Source organism: Phymastichus coffea, unplaced genomic scaffold (assembly GCF_024137745.1).
Source record: "Phymastichus coffea isolate CEN01 unplaced genomic scaffold, Cenicafe_Pcof_1.1 PCOF00119, whole genome shotgun sequence".
NCBI lineage: Eukaryota > Metazoa > Arthropoda > Insecta > Hymenoptera > Eulophidae > Phymastichus > Phymastichus coffea.
In genome coordinates this window covers 151,168-162,599 of record NW_026706930.1, presented here as the reverse complement: position 1 = coordinate 162,599, position 11,432 = coordinate 151,168, and the positions used below count along the sequence as shown (strand labels likewise).

Here is an 11,432-nt window from a genome sequence, read left to right as displayed (position 1 = left end):
TCCTGGCTTTTAATATCCTGTCTTGCTATCACTCTATAACAACAAAGTGCGAAGGCCAACCGGCAGGTAATTGAAGCGCTTCTGCGTGACTTTCCGGAAAATCGAAGGATTCGATCGCACGTTCGATAGCTTCGAAGCGTCGAGTCTTCGTCCTAAGCCTTGTGTATTTATTTTACTGTAACTATCAATATCTCAAGACCTGTAAGGTAACGAAGAGCATCGAGCCAGACGATGCGTACGCGCGTAGACGAAGTATCGATTGGAGAAGAATATCGCTCATTTTTTAATGATCAAGAATACTCAGCTTACGAATAATTGGAATATTTAGTGCCTGTAACCGGTATGAAAAACGAAAATAAATAAAACTGCGCCATTTGTCACGCCATCGCGGTGAAGGTTCCGGTTTCCGCGCGCGGTTAGTTGCTCGCCGGTTTTTGCACCCCATAAGTCATGGGACAGAAGAAAGATCGAGTAGAGCACTGAGCGACGACGACAAAAAATTATAACCAAATAATAAATCGTGTCAAGCTGGTAATATTACCGTACAAGCAGCGACGTTTTTATCTGGCGCGCGCACATCCGCGTGAGTTTGTATACTTTCTTTTCTGACTTGGGAGGCGCTGGCGAATAAGTTTTGTAGTGTTGTGACAATCGATCGTTAAGAAAAATACTCGATTAAAAATTTAACATCCAGTTTGAATACCTGCACAATAGAATAATATAGTAAGAATGAACACGATTGTGAATCATAGTCGACATTGGTAGATCGATCGATTTGCGCTGCTTCTCGTATTTCAGAAGAAAGTCGAAAGCCAGTAAGGAAATCGATGCAATAAACGTCGACGCATTATGCCTAAGAAGCCGTCGAAGCTGCATCGCGCACTCGTCGTTGCAACGACAAGCCATAACAGCCGACGCGCCACTTGCATATTAAAGACAGCAGCAGCAGCAGCACTAGGCAGCACCGACTAGCGGGCACATATCAGCAGGTGAGTGGGCGCTGACGCGCAGACTAATATCACTGTATGTACGGCAGTTGGCATCCGCCGGCAGGAGTACGAGTGTCGTATTGGTGCGACGCGCGACACGTCGGCCCCAGCGGAGAGCGAGCGCTACACGTGTCCTACACGAGCGCAGCCGTCTCTCTCGCATAACCAATCTCCTCCTTGTCATCGCCGTCGTCTTCGCGACTTACCACGGCCCACACGTGCCGCGATCGTAATATCGGCGTCATCTGCAAATTAATCCCTCCCTTCGTCGCCTTCGATCGGCGCGCGCTCGCCAATGCTCCAATGGTCTACTCGCCAATAATTTTACCCGACTCCGCGACACTCTTTCCTTGCCCGTACAAGTGCTCACGTCGGCATACACGAAATCATGGCTTTTCATGGTTCTTTGCGGGACCACATCTTAATTGACATTCGTTAGTGCTGGACTCTTCGGCCTTTGCGGAGCTTCGGAAACACGCAAATCTCACTCCAACCTGTCAGCTTATTGTGCTAAATTACGTTTCTTTATTTCGTCAATTATAACTCCGCTAATGGGCATAAGTTTATTTACCTTCAGATAGTCCGCGAAGTGATAGAGAAAAGAATTAAAAATATTCTATATAACGTGATCTGCTGCGTTACGGCTGTACGCCAAATCCTTCGCTCAAGTGAAATACTGATTATCGTTTTCTTCATCGTTCAATTGGTATTTTATGTCTATATGTTTTTACGTATGCAGGCTACTCCGCTGCAAGTTTTAATGAAAATAAAAGATTATTGCAGCGTGACAGAGCGTAACGAACATCAGAAATTGACGCGTTAAAAAGAAAATAGAAACATAGGAGTCGTTCGCTGGCGCGCGAAAAGAGCGTCGCAATTAAAAGTTGTACGCGCTTTTAACATTCGCTCGGACAGGGAGCGAGAGCGACAATATGAAAAAAAAAGTAATTCTCTTGCTCTCATAAGCTCGGACACGAGCTGTAAAGTCTCAGAGGAGTCGCACGCGGCTCGAGCATTCTTTGCCTCGTAAAACTTTGAGTCGCTCGCTCGTCCGTACGTATAAGTCTGGCCCTTTCTCTATCACGACTTGAACGTGAAAGTGAGAGCAGAGGAACGAATTGCGCGCGTTTGCCCCCCCGCGTTTGCTTTATGTTTGCCGCTGACAAACGACCAACCATGATGTTTGCAAAGATGTTTTTAAGAGTTTGTGCGCTTTACAAAGAAATTAAAGCGAGCTCGAGTGCGGCCTTTTTTTACTTTCGCAATTATAGCTTTACATTTTCAAGTCGACCGCGAATGAAAAAACGTCAAACATGTTTTTCAAAAGCCATGTTTCGTCTGCATATTTTAATATTCAGACTGCATTCGTACACTTCTTATATACTCGTACAATGTTGGAAATTAGAGCGATGAGATCAAAGCTGTCGTTTCGCGCATTATTATTTTACGTGCTCATCGAAGTAATATTTTTCGAAAAAAAAAATATTTTTATTTACATATATAGTAACGTCGATATTGCAAAATCATTGTATATGAAATTCCAGTCTTTCGTCATGTTGTATATCAACGAATTACCGAGCGTTCACAAGCGGCGTCTAATTAACGAGCTGAACTGCATTGTACGCATATGCATACGTACAGCGAAGCTATTTCTGGTCTTTGTGTGTGTGTATTAATTAGACTGTCCCTCTCGCTACAGCGGCGCGAATTCTTCAATGTGTGAGCTTGGAACTCTATCAGCTGGTGCTACGAGCTGCCGATAATTCGAGAGCAGGCGTTTGTGACGCAACGCGAGCTTCATTAATTCGGTAATTCTTGTTCGGAATTGCGAGCGCTTTGAATTAATTACCAGCTGGAAATTGCTTGCTGCTCGCCGATCGTTTTGGCCTTCGAAAATTATTTACTGTTAGCTCGATATTCCTCTTTGTCGGATTTTGCCAGACTCGATTTTATTGTTTCGAATCATAGGAAAATAATGGCAATAATGACGATTAGTCGAATTATCACTGGAAAATAACGAGAAGAGGGATCTTTCTCTGTCAAAGATTAGATTTCCAGTGTAAATTGACGAATAAAGTCTTAATTTTTATTAAATTGAAAATAACGCAACGCTACCGATATTTGGGTAGGAGTGAACGTTAGATGCATTAGTTTTATCTAAAAATCTAGGCGTTGATGGAAAAGTGAGGCTCGCTCCTGCAATTTTTCAATAGATTGCTCGATTGAAAAATAACTAACAACGTGCTCGTTGTCGGCCTCGGATGAAGTTAACTGGAATCGTAAAATATTCGAATAAGTGTTTGAGCGTACCGCACTTTGATCGACGAGGATTTAAACGAAAGCAATGCCGTTTACCGTGAAAGGAAAGCGAGCGGCCGCGGCGCTATTCTGCGGACATTTTTAAAACCTCAAACACGGCAAACTTTTTAAACTCTATTTTCAGGAGCGAGCCGAGGGACGCGGCGAAAAGTCGGAAAGTCAAAGATTAGCGTTTCCGCAGCGCCTGGCAATGACGTACGCGAGCGGCATCGTCGACGCGCGACCTGTCCGCGACACCTGTTGTGGCTCGCTGATTAAAACTCCAATTGTTGCGCGAGTTCAGCAGCTCCCCCGACCACAGGTGCAATCTATTTTCGATGCTTTACCTTTTTCTTCCGCCGCTGCGAATTCGACAACCGACGCGCCGGATATTGTTTAATTCTTGGGCATTTTAATTAATTCCCGTACTTCCATGGTGCGCGCGTGGTGCAGGCTTCAGCGGTCGGCCGAGTTTTAATGGAAAACAAAAAAACCGCTCGGCTGGCTTTCGCCGAAAATTGCCTGCCAACGTTGTTCAGCCGGAGAGCCGTTGAATTTTTCGTGCAGCGTTAAATAAAGTGGTGTTGTTGCGTCTGTCGATCTCTTTATGGCAACCGACGGAAGCCGTACGGTAACAGATATATTCGGATTGTTATTTAGTTTTTACGTCTCTACGTAGATAGATAAACTGAGACGTCAGCTAGCGCGCTTAATATTTCTGCAATATCCGAGAACATTAAGGGATTTATTGGCGCGGTTATAATCAGGCTAACAACGCTTATCGGCCATTAGGTATCCCGCACGTATCAGAAATAAATTCTGACGTTAATCGCTTGACGTTGCCACCGAAAATTAACGATTAAGCTTCGGAATATGCGACAAACAACTGCCGCGAAGCGCCCGTGATGGTTGGCCAAACATAAATGTGAAAAGTAATTTAACAAGCCTACGAATTTTAGGGGCTCTCGTCAGACAACCACTCGGTGGACAAAAAACACATTTTTATTTTTTTCCTCGAAGCTCAGTGCTCGCGTTTCAATTACCTCGTTTATTATACGTAGGGGAGAAGTCACAGCTGATAGATTGATGCTCGTGAAAGAGAGAGAGAGAGTGAGAGAGAGAGAGAGAGAGAGAGAGAGAGAGAGAGAGAGAGAGAGAGAGAGAGAGACGGCAGCAACTCGGGGAGAGAGCAGCAATTAAAGCGTGCAAATTGAGAGCCAATTAACCTTAACGAGCCATTATGAAAATACGCGAACATCGCGCTTTATAGCCCGAGGGACGAAATGAAAAATAAAAGAAGAAGAAGAGAAAGAGAGAAAGGGAACACGAAGACTTATCGATGTGAAGACCAGTTTCGTACGCCAATAAAACTTTATTGCAAGACTTCTTGCAGCGCAGATGTTGAAAGTCAATTCCGTGGCGTGTTGCTTGGCTGTCGCACACGTATAGTAAGTATTGGAGGACAAGACCAAAGTGTATATATATCTAGGGTGAGCGAGGGCAAAACGTTCGATCTCGAGACCGAGAGTGCATTGTGCGCGACGTCATTCTTTTTTACCCCCGTTGGCGTGTTCCAATTGACGCGTCACGAGAGCCGTGAGACTTACATTCCGTGCAACCAAAGCTTTTTCGTTTGCCCGACTGATCTCTAATCAGCTTATCTTCCAAATTTTCCGATTGCGTTGCACAGCTTTGATTGTTGGTTGGACGGGCTGCGCAACAAGAAAGCACGCGAACACATAAAGAAGCCGCGACAGCGAGGCCAGTCGCATGAAACTCGCGCGAGCAAAACTGTCTCGTCGAATTCGCGAGGGAGAAAGTTCGCGGACGCGCGACACGCGCATTTCAGTCTGATTTGTTCATCAAGTCGCGACAGCACATTCCGGTGAACGTGTTAATTCGTGAATAAATAAAACGTACACGTAGCAGTACCATTCTCTTTATTTTTTTTTGTTTGTTTTTTCTTTTATTTTATAGCGTGCTCTCGCACGTACGTTGGCAGAGCCGCTACGTGCGAGAACTGTTGTGCGTGCACCCGAGCATAATCGCCAAAGCAAATGTTGTTCCGGCTGAAATTTATGATTTGGCAAACTCCCACGCGGTGGGTTTTTCGCGCCCGCTCTAGTTCCTCTCTGCCCCTCCCCCTCTCTCTATCTCTCCCTCTCTCTTGCTCTGTTTAGTACTAATATTTCAATGTCGTTGATGCTCCTCGTGCTTCTACTGAAACAACCCCTCAGCGGATTTCATTTTCACAACTTTTATAGAAAATCGATAAAAGAAAAGAAAATGTTCGCGATTTGTGTAGTATAAGCTGATTTGTTTTTAATGGATATTGTTACACTCTAAGGCTTCTAACAGCCATCGATTTCCTGTCGCAATAAAGCCATTTCTTAAAAATTATGTTTGCAAAAAGCAATTTTCAAAAATTCTCTCGCTCTATGCCCTCAGGATGCATCAAAAGGCAACTTGTTGGAATTTCCTAAAATCTTTGTAAATTGACGATCATTCAACAAAAAGGCAATCTCGGAAGCGTTAATTTGTCACGTGCACAAAACTGAGCGAGAGATGCCTTTAGAAATTAGAGCGTCAGAGAAGGTGAAAAAGGATTCGAAACGCGCACTACGGTAGCTCGCGAAAGCTATTGTCTAGCAGTTCTGAATCGGGGCGTTTCGGCCATTCAATGTATATAACAGACAAGCTCGCGCGGAGAAAATTCGTTCATGATTTCACTTAACGAGAGTTATTGTTTCGGTCATGCTCGCTCGAACAGAAATCCTTGCGCCGGGAAATTCGCTTTCAAAGTTTTCCCTATACACTCTCGATTAATGAACAACTGACATTTAGAAAATGATAAGAGAAAGTGTTTTTCAACTTGTTTGCGTGACTCGCATGAAAAAAAACCACGATAATTTACGAGTTGAGAAGCAGTTTACCGAAGTTTAAATAGCCCAAAATCTTAGCCCTCACGCGCGTGATAAATTATCAGGCTCTCTGGGGAAAGGAGCGAAATGAAAATATACGTTTCGCATAATATTATACTCGACACGCCGGAGATGAGAGCAAAAATTTATTGGTCGTTAGGATATAAAAATACGGGCTTGGACGATGCATTCGTAGCAAAAGATAAAAGTTAGATGTCGTATGCACGCAAACAACTCGCAATAAAGCACGTTTCGAAGAGTAAAAAGAGCAGAATTAGCACGTGAAAGATAGCTGGAATTAAACGGCAGTGCAATGAGAGGAAAAACTGGCGCCAAGATAAAACTCGCCGAAACGCCAAAGGATCGTATAGGACAAAAAAGTAACGACTGCTCTGCAACGGCGTGTACCTGCACACGTTGCGCAGAGGTGAACTCTGAGAGAAAAATGGTGTGCCATGAGCAAAGCTTAATACATGTTAAGTATACGAGGATTTATATAATTAACGTTTGCTCTCTTTTTTCTCGCGTTTAATTAGTCACTACGGACACTTTAAATTACCCTCTCAATAATTCAATATTGACAATGAGACGACCAACGATTATTCAATTGACTGATTTTACTATAAAAGCATGCTGTTGTTCAATAAGCATCTTATTTGATTCATCGGCGACAATAAACTAATATTAGTTGATTATTTTCTGTCCTTCCAAAATATTGTAGCCGTTAAAGTGTGACAAGCGGCAAAGTCGTAAAAGTGTCGATCTATCATTTTAGATAAATTCTATTAAAACATTGAAAATTCAACGAGTATTAACTTGATAAAAAGACATACTAAGTGGAAAGATCCGATTACGGTTAGACACTGCTCTCGCGAGTGACGTCTTATCTTACACAGACTTTTTCCATCGGCTGGCAGTTTATCTAGTCGTCGGTATGCAAATAAGACAACCGACAAGCTGCGCATCGATTATCGACCAATCCTCGGCTGTCGATAATTCCATCGTTGTCAGCACTTTTCTGATTTTTCTTACTGATTCAATCTCCTTATCGATCCACTATTTTACTATTGCTATGTACATATTGGATGTTCATCGCAATTCGTTTCTTTCGTCGGATAGATTGTCTCGTTGACTTGCAAATGTAGTTCGAGCAAATAACCAGTTGATGCAAAACTAAACGAAAGTGTAAGCCAGAGCCAGTAAATGCAGCCAACTAGGAAGATGCAATAGAGTTTGTTTATCTGGCTGTTTCGCTAGCAAGAGGGTTCTTTTTCATTGGCTCTCTAGTCGATTTTACACGATGCATCTCGTTTACGGTAGAGGATCGATGAATTGCACGAGGGGCCTTTGCACGGCAAATAGCCCTTGAAAAACCGAGGTCGAGTTGAAATGAGTCTGACCGAAGGAAAGAAATTTGGGATTGATCGAATTAAACCGAAGTCCCATTAAAGCCAAAGGTTCCGGCGGCGGTGGAACTCGAAAAACTCGAGATATATTCAGTGGCTTGTGCTCGGTCGCGCGTTCGCGAGTCAAAGGGACGACGCGCGCCGACACCTGCACTTTCACGCACTTGCTCAGCAGAGGGGCCGTTTGCAAAAATCTTGGGTGAAAACTAATCGGCTTGCCACCTGGACCGGCGTGCTTTGAGGCTCTTGCCAGCGGAGCTGCGATTCCACTCAATGAAAAGTACCGGGGCATTAACGACCCGCCAATGCGGGATACACGCCTTGGCGTGCTATGCGCGAATCTGGAAAGGGGGAACTTTGATGAACGAAGCTAACGTTGTCCGCGCGCGTACAGCTGCTTCTGCGCGTGAAATCGCTTCGTTAATTACGTTACGACTAGGTGATTGTCTTTTATGAAAAATGACAGATCTGCTGTGACGCTGGCTTGTATAACTGAAAATTTTTGGACGAGAATTTTAACACGAACGACGTATAATCGTCCTGTCAATATTGATAATCGAACGCTTGTCCGCATTAGACAAGGTGAATAAAATGTAATATGAAAATCTACATCTCTGAATAAACCTGTAGAGATACGATACGCTTCTAGGACTTTTCGCGCAAGTACGACACGAGGTTATTGGAAAGGAAAGCGAATATCTCGATAATCGAGCAGTAACACTCGGAAAGAAAAAGAGCGAGAATCGCTCGTTGTGCACTCTTTGTGCAAGTAAATGGATTTGCCTTGACGGGGCGCAGCTGGACGTCCAAGCGCGAACATGCGCGACAATGCCGAATGCCAATGGGTCAGCGAGCTGCTCCCGCTGCCTCTCGCAATATCAGATTATTGCCTCTCGGTGGATAGTTGAGCGAAAATATTTGCTTGATTGAAACTTAGCCGAAGTTATCTCCGCTAATTTGACGGACATTGATGACTTATTGGACCTCTGAGGGCTTTCGGCTGAAGGCTCGTTCAAGGAACCAGCAGGGATTTGCATTTCGAGCGCAGTTGAATTACTGCGCATTTATTTGGGCCATTCGAGCCACTATCATCATTATCGTTAAGCGCTGTCTGCCGGAGGCTCGCTCAAGCTTCTCGGAAAGAGTTTCTTTCGAAACTCGGCGGAGCGCGTAATCCGTAGCAAATAATACTTAGCATATGCTCGCGTGGCATCGACCAGGTGGGCGTTCAAGAGAGCCCTCGGCAGAGTGACTACGGAGAGCTTGGCAAATGCAATTTTCATAGGCAAACAAGTTGCCTCGCGCAGTGTCTTATCTCCTGGCGGCGTACGTTTACAGTCGATCTGCCGCCCTCTCTGTCTACGTACGTACGCACGCACGCGCCCATCCCTCGAAATGTCACAACGCGCATCCGTGAAACAAGAAGAAGGCCACTTGGGCCGAATCAACCAGCAAGGGGCCCCTTGCCCCTCGCAATTAGATGCGTCCGGGCCGATCGTAACGCCGAATTAGCAATCGCATTTGCGCGAAGCAAGCGCAGCTGCGCGCGGCAATTCATTCCGAGTGTCCTCGTAAAAGCACATAACGATTGCACGTAACCGAGAGTGAGAGGGCTGGTCGAGCTCGGTCATTAAACCAAACGCCTCCTCTCCGCGCGTCGATCAAATCTTTCGTCCTCGCCTCTGTATCGCTCGAGCCACGGCCGTTTTGCGTTTTAGACGATGGACATTCCATTTAACTCGTAGCGTTAGCTTGCGCCGATCGATGCGCTCTCTCCAGCATCGCGCCGCATTGCTGTCTTTTGCCCTTTACGACCCTTTATATGGCTTTTGTTTTAATGTCGCGCGTAGCGGCCCGAGAGCACCGAATAAACGATATCTTACGGCTGTTCTTTTTCTATTTACGGTAAACTCAGACGGACGGATACCAATCGCCTTTTCTTCCTCGTACGTGGCGCCGATCATAATTTTCAATACATCACGCGTGCGACGACAACAATTGCTGGATCGACGATAAAACCTTCTAACAAGAGCTGCGTAATCGGCGCTAACGCCGGGGAAGGTGCTTAATAACCAACAATATCAATTTTTTATTTCGCCTTTTCTCTCCACCTCTCCCGACGACGAACGACGCCAGGGCTCGTAAACATTTCGCCCGCGTGTTAGTGCTCGCGCGAACGCGCGAATGCATTTCCCGGGCTTTTACGAGAGACGAAGAAAACGGATAAAGAGTGCCGCCCAACACTAATTTCGTGGCGTTTGCAAGCGCCTTTCTTGCTTTTCCTTTTCCACTTTGCGCTCGAACAGAATTCGATTTCCGCCACGCTAAATTTCATAAAAAAAAAAAAAAAAAAAAAAGAAAAAGCACGCCTTCGTTGGCGCGTTGATATCCGTAGTCGGACATTAATTCCTTGATAACGAAAGGATTTCTTCTCGCTTTGTTGTAATATCGACCCGCGCGAGGCTGTCAAGCACCTGCAACCCACTCCGAAATCTATCAACGTCGCGTCTCGTCAATTATAAGACTAGCGTTGCGCTCACCTCAGCCGCTCGCTCTATGAAACTTCAGTCCAGTTAGCGAACGTTCAAAACTGACAGCTGCTATTATTGCGCTCTTCTAGGCTAGCGGACACACCACTTATTCTATTATGCGCGGGGCGAATTTGCTATTCAAATGATTCCAGCTACCAAGCCGAACGAGTCAGCGGAAAGGTGTTGAATGAAGAAGAGATCCTCGTAAGGTTGCCAGGAGCTGTCGTCAAAGACAAGACTTTTAGAAGCGATAGGCTGACCATTATGACATTGAGTTGCTTGACATTTTATCGATTAATATGCTTCAGAGTTTTCAGCACTTACGTGTTCATTTCTGTCATTGAACAAGCTTTCTTACAATCAATTCTAGATGTCATCTTATTCGGTCTGAAAATTCAACTTTAATTTAGATAGCATCGAACCACGGTCGTTTATACTGAAATTCAGTTTTTTTACTGCATTTGTGAATATAAAATTTGTCACGTCTATTGATTCTATTTTAAATCTCGGTCTTTTGAATAATCATTTACTTTTATAAAATCAATAACCATGAGCATTTTAATTTGAACATCCAAAGTTGCCATCGCAATAATGCCAGTGATAGCGCGAGCGAAATATTTTAGAGAAATGATATCACGGCTCGTAAGCTTTTATCTATATTTATAAACGCACAACGCGCATAATTTGATAGTTCCTCGATAGAATCTTGCGAGAAATTCCACCGGAATTCATTTGAGTAAATCGTCACCGTTCAGCACTACCAAATGCAAACAAAAAAAAGTAAAAATCGTGAGAGTTGTAAAAGCAGCCAAAAATTAAAGCCATGAAGCACATATCAGACGTGGAGAATTTAGAGGGTGCGCGAGAAGGGATATAAAGTAGACGGAGAGAGTGCATATTCTTGGCATGACTCAAGTGATATGTCGCAGTGGCGCAAAGAGCTGCTTTCCCTCTCTCTCTCTCTCTCTCTCTCTCTCTCTCTCTCTTTACCGGGTTATTGCCATCGAAAGCACGTATGCCACCGGAAAACGGCTGCCGCTTCTGTGCCGCTGCTGTGCCACACCATCGCTTGCCGAATGTGCCATAAGTTTTCTATTGTTAAGGGTATTGCGCTTTTTTCTCTTTACCTCTCTTTGCTGCATTTGCATTTTCATTTTCAGCTTTCATACTCACCCATTTTCCCTATTTATTTCTTGGCCACGCGCTTTGTCCTCCTGCCCCTTCTCGCTTTGTCTTTCTCAAATTGTTGTTTTTACAACTTGCTCTTTTGTAGCTTTTTCCTGGCTA

General features: G+C 44.5%; 1 protein-coding gene across 1 annotated transcript in view; it reads left to right on the top strand.

Moving 5' to 3' along the window:
* Window positions 1–949: 949 nt before the first annotated feature.
* The window catches only part of LOC131671082 (cyclic nucleotide-gated cation channel alpha-3), a 131,316-nt gene continuing 120,833 nt past the window's right edge, over window positions 950–11,432 (top strand). The window contains exon 1 of the mRNA XM_058947236.1: window positions 950–989. The gene's annotated coding sequence lies outside the window, so the exon portion shown is untranslated. The remainder of the gene's footprint in view (window positions 990–11,432) is intronic.